At 36.8% G+C, this 7,472-nt stretch overlaps 1 pseudogene; it reads left to right on the top strand.

Moving 5' to 3' along the window:
- Positions 1 to 2,790: 2,790 nt before the first annotated feature.
- Positions 2,791 to 3,289, top strand: LOC100617948 (ATP synthase-coupling factor 6, mitochondrial-like; annotated as a pseudogene).
- Positions 3,290 to 7,472: the final 4,183 nt, after the last annotated feature.

The raw sequence follows: 7,472 nt of genomic DNA, 5'->3' as shown, positions 1-7,472 counted from the left end.
AAGCAACCTTTGAGAATCCTAGAGAATCAACTAAAAAGCTAATCGAAATAATCAACAACTTTAGCAAAGTTACAGGATACAAAACAAATCCACATAAGTCATCAGCATTTCTATATATTTCCAACATCTCAGCAACAAGAATTAGAAAGAGAAATTCCATTTAAAATCACCCTAGATAATATAAAATACTTAGGAATCTATCTGCTAAGACAAACACAGGAAGTATATGAAAACAACTACAAAACACTCTCCACACAATTAAAACTAGATCTAAACAATTGGATAAACATAGATTGCTCATAGGTAGGACAAGTTAACATAATAAAAATGACAATCCTACCCAAATTAATTTACTTATTTAGTGCCATACCCATTGAACTACCAAATTTTTTTTAGTTAATTAGAAAAAAACATAACAAATGTCATTTGAAAGATCAAGGATATCCAGGGAAATCATGGGAAAAAATGTGAAGGAAGGAGGCCTTGCAGTCCTAGATCTCAAACTATACTATAAATCAGTGGTCATCAAAACAATTTGGTATTGGCTAAGAGACGGAAAGGAGGATCAGTGGAATAGTTATGGGGTAAGTGACCTCAGCAAGACATTCTCTTATAAGTGCAAAGATCCCAGATTTTGGGACCAAAATCCAATATTTTATAAAAACTGCTGGGAAAATTGGAAGACAGTATGGGAGAGATTAGGTTTGGACCAACATCTCACACCCTACACCCATTCTGAGTGAATGACCTGAATATAAAGAAGGAAAGTATAAGCAAATTAGGTGAACACAGAATAGTATACCTGTTAGATCTTTGGGAAAGGAAATGCTTTAAAACCAAGCAAGAGCTAGAATAAAATCACAAAATGTGAAATAAATAATTGTGATTACATCAAATTAAAAAGTTTTTGTGCAAACAAAACCAATGCACTCAAAATTAAAAGGGAAACAACAAATTGGGAAACAATCTTCATGAGAAAAATCTCTGACAAGGGTCTAATTACTCAAATTTATAATCAATTGTACAAAAAAAAATCAAGCCATTCTGCAATTGATTAATAGGCAAGGGGCATGAATAGGTGATTTTCAGTTCTTTAACTATTAATAAACACATGAAAAAGTGTTTTAAATCTCTTATAATCAGAGAGATGCAAATCAAAATGACTCTGAGGTATCACCTCACACATAGCAGATTGGCTAACATGACAGCAAAGGAAAGTAATGAATGCTGGAAGGGATGTGGCAAAGTTGGGACATTAATGCATTGCTGGTGGAGCTGTGAATTGATCCAACCATTCTGTAAGGCAATTTGGAACTATGCTCATAGGGCGCTAAAAGACTTTCTGCCCTTTGAACCATCCATAGCACTGCTGGGTTTGTACCCAAAAGAGATAATAAGGAAAAATACTTGTACAAGCATATTCAGAGCCATGTTCTTTGTGGTGGCAAAAAAATTGGAAAATGAGGGGATGCCCTTCAATTGGGGAATGGCTGAACAAATTGTGGTATATGTGGGTCATGGAATACTATTGTGCTCAAAGGAATAATAAAGTGGAGGAATTCCATGGGAACTGGAATGACCTCAAGGAATTGATGCAGAATTAAAGGAGCAAAACCAGTAGAACATTGTATACAGAGACTGATACACTGTGGTACAATTGAATGTAATGGACTTCTCCATTAGTGGCAATGCAGTGATCCTGATCAACTTGAAGGGATCTATGAGGAAAAACACTATCTACAATCAGAGGAAAAACTGTGGGAGTAAAAACACCAAAGAAAAGCAACTGCTTTATTACATGGACATGGCTGGGGATGTAGACTCTAAATGAACATCCTAATGCAAACACCAAAAACATGGAAATGGGTTTTGACCAAGGATATATGTAATATCAATGAAATTGCATGTCAGTTATGGTAAGGGTGGGGGAAGGGGAGGGAGGGAAATAATGTGATTCTTGTAACCAAGGAATAATGTTCTAAATTGACTCAATAAAGAAATAAATAAAAATTAAAAAAAATAAGCAACCTTTGACTGTTTTAATTTGTATTCTTACTCTTCTCCTCTTAATTACCCAGACTGTTCAATTTGAATTCAAATGTGTGCCTGCCTGAGAGATCTCAGGTGCACTAGAAGCTCTGAAAAAGCACAATAGGGACTTGTCAGAGGTAGCTTCACCCAAATTGTATCATAAATTGTTCTGGGTTTATATGTAGATTAAAACATCTGATTCCAACTCTTGACCTTTTGCTAAAAAGGTTAATTTGGAGGATATCCCCTTCTAGATGGTTGGAATGTGATGGGGTGAATGATACCATTTGACCTGAAGGTTGTGTTTTCCTATAAATATGGGGTTTTTCTATAAGTTTGGGCTTGCTTTGTTTCTCTCTCTCTCAATAAAGTGATGTATTTGAATTGATGGCTTCCCAGTTCCTTGAATAGTGACTAAAAACAGTACAACTTGTTATTTCTAGATCCCTTTAAACTTCCATTCCACACATTAAACAACAGATAAAAAGGGTTGAATAATGGGGAGAATAAGAGGCAGGATATGTACCACAGGCTGGCTCATGATAGAAAAGTTAGTAAAGATGCAAAGTAGTACAGCTAGAGGAAGAACGAGGAGATATTTTGAGCTAAGGGCATCCTTTATAGGTTAAGGTTAAGGAGCTAAGGTCCTTCTCCAGCAAGTAGCGAGAGCCTGTGAGAGTATCAGTGAACTATAATGCAATTTGGAGGGTGGGGAAGCTAGGAGGGGCAGAGCAAATATGGGAAGTAGAATTTGAGTGGCCCTAAGTATTCGGAACTACTAGACCTATAAAGTGACTGTGGCTGAGCTGTAGGGCCAGGATCACCATGGCTCTTAACAGGCTCTCCAGATTTTCATCTCTTGTTCAGTCTGCAACTTCAGTGTATTCTCAAAGGAACATTACTATGATAGCTATTGCATTAACAAGGAATTTGATCCTCTTCAAAAACTCTTTGTAGAAAAGATTAGAGAATATAAATCGAAAAGACAGACGGTTGGAGGACCTGTTGATACAGGTCCTGAATATCAATAAGATCTATAAAGGGAATTATTCAAGCTTAAGCAAATGTATGGTAAAGGAGATATGAATACATTCCCAACTTTCAAATTTGAAGACCCCATATTTGAAGAGGCACCTAAACCTCAGGCTTGAAGAGTGACTACAAACTATATCTTGCTGTTTGGTTATTTGACATGAATTAGTTGTATGTCTAATAGATAATAACAATAAATTTTAATTTCATTTCCACCAAAAAAAAATCATGGCTCCACCCTAAAATCAGATGGGCAGAGGTGAGATAAAGCCCAAGTCTAATGAAATCTTCCAAGATGACAAGGTTTTCCCAATAATGAACTTCCTGGGACATTGTGGAAAAGTCTGAGAATTCCTGAATGAAGCCTAATGAAGCCAAGAGAGAAATGAGGAGACTATTTCTGGCAAGAGAAAAGCTTTTGATTGAGGTGCTGTGTCATAAGTATGGAGAAAAAAAGGGAGTTTAACACCCACTAGTGAATACACAATTAGAAATTAGGTTTGTTTGTTTGTTTTTTTTCAGTCTATCATCAGAGAGATTATAAAACCTCTTTCAGATGCCAGTAGACTAACCTTTCTTATTCAAAAGGCATCACACCCAATTTACATTAATTAAGCACCTAGGATGTGGTGAGCTGCTGTGTGTGTGTGTGTGTGTGTGTGTGTGTGTGTGTGTGTGTGTGCGCATGGGGGGGAAGGGAGATAAGTTAACATTCAAGTAACAATGCTTTGCCTATCAAGTCAGAATTGAGCTTTTTCTCTTCTATTGCTAAGTCTGGGTGGAGATGTACCTCACTCTCATGGGGTAGACAATTCTAAATTCTGTTCTGGTTTAAGGGTAAATAATTTTGAGTTGGAATAGAATAAAACCTAAACTTAAGGAAACAAGAGCATTTTTCTCTGTGTACAAGGTTTGCTTTCCTGACTTTTTCAGAAAGACCTGCCATCGCTGGAGCTTTATTTTGGCCAATGAAACAATGAAAAGTTAGTGTAGGATTCCAAGTTGGGTATTTCTTCCCTCTATTAATCTCATCTATGATCCTATCAATAATTTTCTTCATCTGTCAGCATCAAAGTACCCCTGCTTCAGTGTTGTATTTTCATCAGAGAAAATCTTCCATTTGCCTCTTTTAGTATGAAGACAACTAACCAGTATCTTTAGATTTTGAACTTCCTGAAACTGTTGCCATCAAGTTTCCTGAGTTTGAGCCAAATTAGAGGGCAACTTACATCGTAGGCAGTCACTAGACAGATGGCTGTACAAGGGGCACTAATCTACTGCACTCAGGAATTCTAGATAAAGCCTTTCAGGGACCCGAAACAAACATCAAAATGGATATTTTCTAACACTGCTTTCCTTCCAACACTAGCAAATTAGCTGCCAAACTAAAAATGGAAACAGTGTCCTGATTAAAGTGTTGTCAGATGTGTGAAGTCTTGGTTTCTGAAAGGACCAAAATAATCTTGCACCTTTTCATCTCAGCACTTTTTAAAGACATTCAAAGGTTGTAGGATAAAATGGAAGCTCAACTGGAAGATTCTGAGCATTTTAGAGCTGGAAGGTTCTTTAGATTTCACCTAGCCCAACCTCTATTTTGAACAGGTGAGAAAACAGAAGGAGAGAAAATTACTTTAACCCAGCAGGCAGTATGGAGTAATGGATATATAGTTTCTGGTGGGTATCATTACTCCCTACTCCTAGGGAAATGTACTTTGCATTTCTTCAATGAACTTCTCCTTTGCCACACTATGCATATTCTAAAATTGAAACAGTAACAACTCATCATTTGCAACTCCTGCATCACTTGACTTTTCTAATTATGAAATTTTATTAACTCCCTTTTTCCATCCCAATATTACTAATGCAAGGCATAGAAATACTGTATAAAAATAAATTTGAAGTATCAATTTATATAACTTATTTGAAACTAAATCAAGAGGACTTAGTGTAAAGAATTTGGGGTAATGGAAAGTGTGAGGGTTTAGGAGTAAGAATGCTTAGGTTAAAATCCTAGTTTTGCTGTTTACTATGTTACATTGGGCAATTCATGTGTTCTCTCTGACTCAAATTCCTCATCTAGCACAGTGAATAGTGTTGAATTTACAGTCAAGAAGACTGGTATCTGGGTTGAAATAAGGTCTTAGACACTAGCTGTGTGACTGGGCACAAAGTCTCTAATCTCTCTTTGCCTCAGTTTCCTCATCTGTAAATAGATCTGGAGAAGTGAAGGGAAAGGGGGGGGGGGGTTCACTGTGTCCAAATGAACAGTTCCTGAAAAAACTGCAAGGCCACAGTTGATAGATATCCTGGGAAAACTGCAAGACCACAGTCGAGACAGATAACCTGGAAAAACTGTAAGACATCCTCCCCAAGGCCACAACTGTTGAAACAGACAAGGCCACAACAGATATCCTGTTCTTTTAAGCTGCTCTATATATGTTCACTCCTGATCCTATCCCGGCACTGTTCTTTTGGGTAACCATCCTAGTGCGCTCTAGTAATAAACCTCTCCCTGCTGCCTTTGCATTGTCTTTGAGTGTTCCTTTGCAGGGTACTTCCACTTGGACTGTAACAGAAGGAAATGGTAAAGTATCTGCAAGAAAACCCCAAATGGAATCATGAAGAGTAAGGCATTATTGAAATATGATTGAACTGGTTGTACTATGTGACCTCTAAGGATCCTTCCAATTCTAAACTATAATCCTGAAATTATCTTGGTTTTAGATCTACTCTTAAGTACCTCCTTCATATGTAATCAAGAAGTGGTCCCTTAGTTTTCAATTACCTCAGTTTCTTCACCAATTAAGTGAGATGTTAATGTGTCCTTTTTATCTAGGTTGTTATGAAGATTAGTTAGTTTATGATGACTTCTATTCATATGTAAGTTATTACTAGTATAAAGATTAAAATTTAAGGGGAGACTGGGGCAGGTAGAAATTAGTTTCTCTCTGCAAGGAGTATTATATTTTTAGAGGTTTATTGAAGATTAAGGATTAAAGAAAATACAGAATAAGAAAAAAACACATGCCTAGGCCAGAGGCCTAGACAAGATATCGTGGAAAAGATGCCTCTGCTCCAAAACGGAAGTCCAAAAGAGACACAAAAGCCTTTGAATCAGCTTAAATCCCTTCTCGATCTCGCCCACTTCAGAATTCCGTGAAATTACAAAGCATCTTGGGGAAGTGGAGCAAGGGCCTGTGGGGATTGAAGTCCAGAGTTCGAGTCTATTTTTACACTAGATGAATACTTTTAAAAAGAATGATCTAGAAAAGTCAGCACATTCAATATATTTCAGTCATTAAAATGATTATAATGTATTATTATATGATTCACTCTACCTGTGAGCCAGATGAATTAACCCTAATAATAATGGTTCTAAATTGTTCCTCAAGAAGGTCTGAAAGATGTCCTCTGTATTGGAGCCCTTAGGTCAGGATGACTTATTATGCAACACAGAGTCAGGAATGTTATATTCTGGAAGATCTCTCTCTGGGTACAGGAGGAAAAAGGGCATTTTTTTTTCAGTATCAGGAGGAAATCAACAACAACATTTATATTGGCAATTGAAGAGATGAAATAAAATTAACTTGCTCCAAAGTATGTTTTTTTTTTCCATGTTGACATTTTTTATAGTTACTACATTCAAAGTAAATAAATTGGGTAAAGTACATTAAATACTTTTCTTTCTATTGATTTGTCAGGGGCAAGCAACAGTCATCAAGGTTGTATGTTCCCCTTAGCCTGCATCCACAAGTGACTTTCGGTATCTTTATAGTGTAAGAGGGAATTCTTAATACCTTTCTCTAATTTAACTGGTGACCTGGAGGCCCTTTTATCATAGAAAAGTTTAAAGATTTACCAGCCCACAGTGAAAGGAAGTAGAAACCAGAGAGATAGGAAGTGAGGTAAGAAGATGATTTGAAAGGCCAGGGAGAGGACTGAGAGGGGCTTTTGGACCTTAAAGTTTGGGAGTTGGTCTCAGGGAGGTGGTTGGTCATTGTGGGTTGGTTGCTAGTTGTGTAAATTGGTGATTAGTTGGTGACTGGTTTCTGGTAAGCTGAACTGAAGGGGAATCAGCTGGATTTTCTTCTATAGTCAGTGATACACAGTTAATGGCAGTTAATGGCAGTTATAGGTGGTTATGGGGTAGCTAGTTAAGTATTAGGCAATTTATTTCTTTACCTCTTTCCCATTTTTCCCTCCTTTTTAATTATATTCTCATTAAAACTAAAATTGTTAATGGCTGCTTCCTTATTTTGTCAAACTCATAATTTAACCCTTATAATAATATTATGATTATTCCTGTGACTCCACTTGATAGATCTTAGGGCAGCTTCAATGAAAGCAATTTGAGTTGATGTTCTCATTCCATCTGACTTTATGTATGATGAGGGAAACCAAAAGGAGGA

Source organism: Monodelphis domestica, chromosome 3, assembly GCF_027887165.1.
Source record: "Monodelphis domestica isolate mMonDom1 chromosome 3, mMonDom1.pri, whole genome shotgun sequence".
NCBI lineage: Eukaryota > Metazoa > Chordata > Mammalia > Didelphimorphia > Didelphidae > Monodelphis > Monodelphis domestica.
The sequence above is the reverse complement of the archived record's forward strand: the minus strand, read 5'-3'. Positions and strand labels throughout refer to the sequence as shown.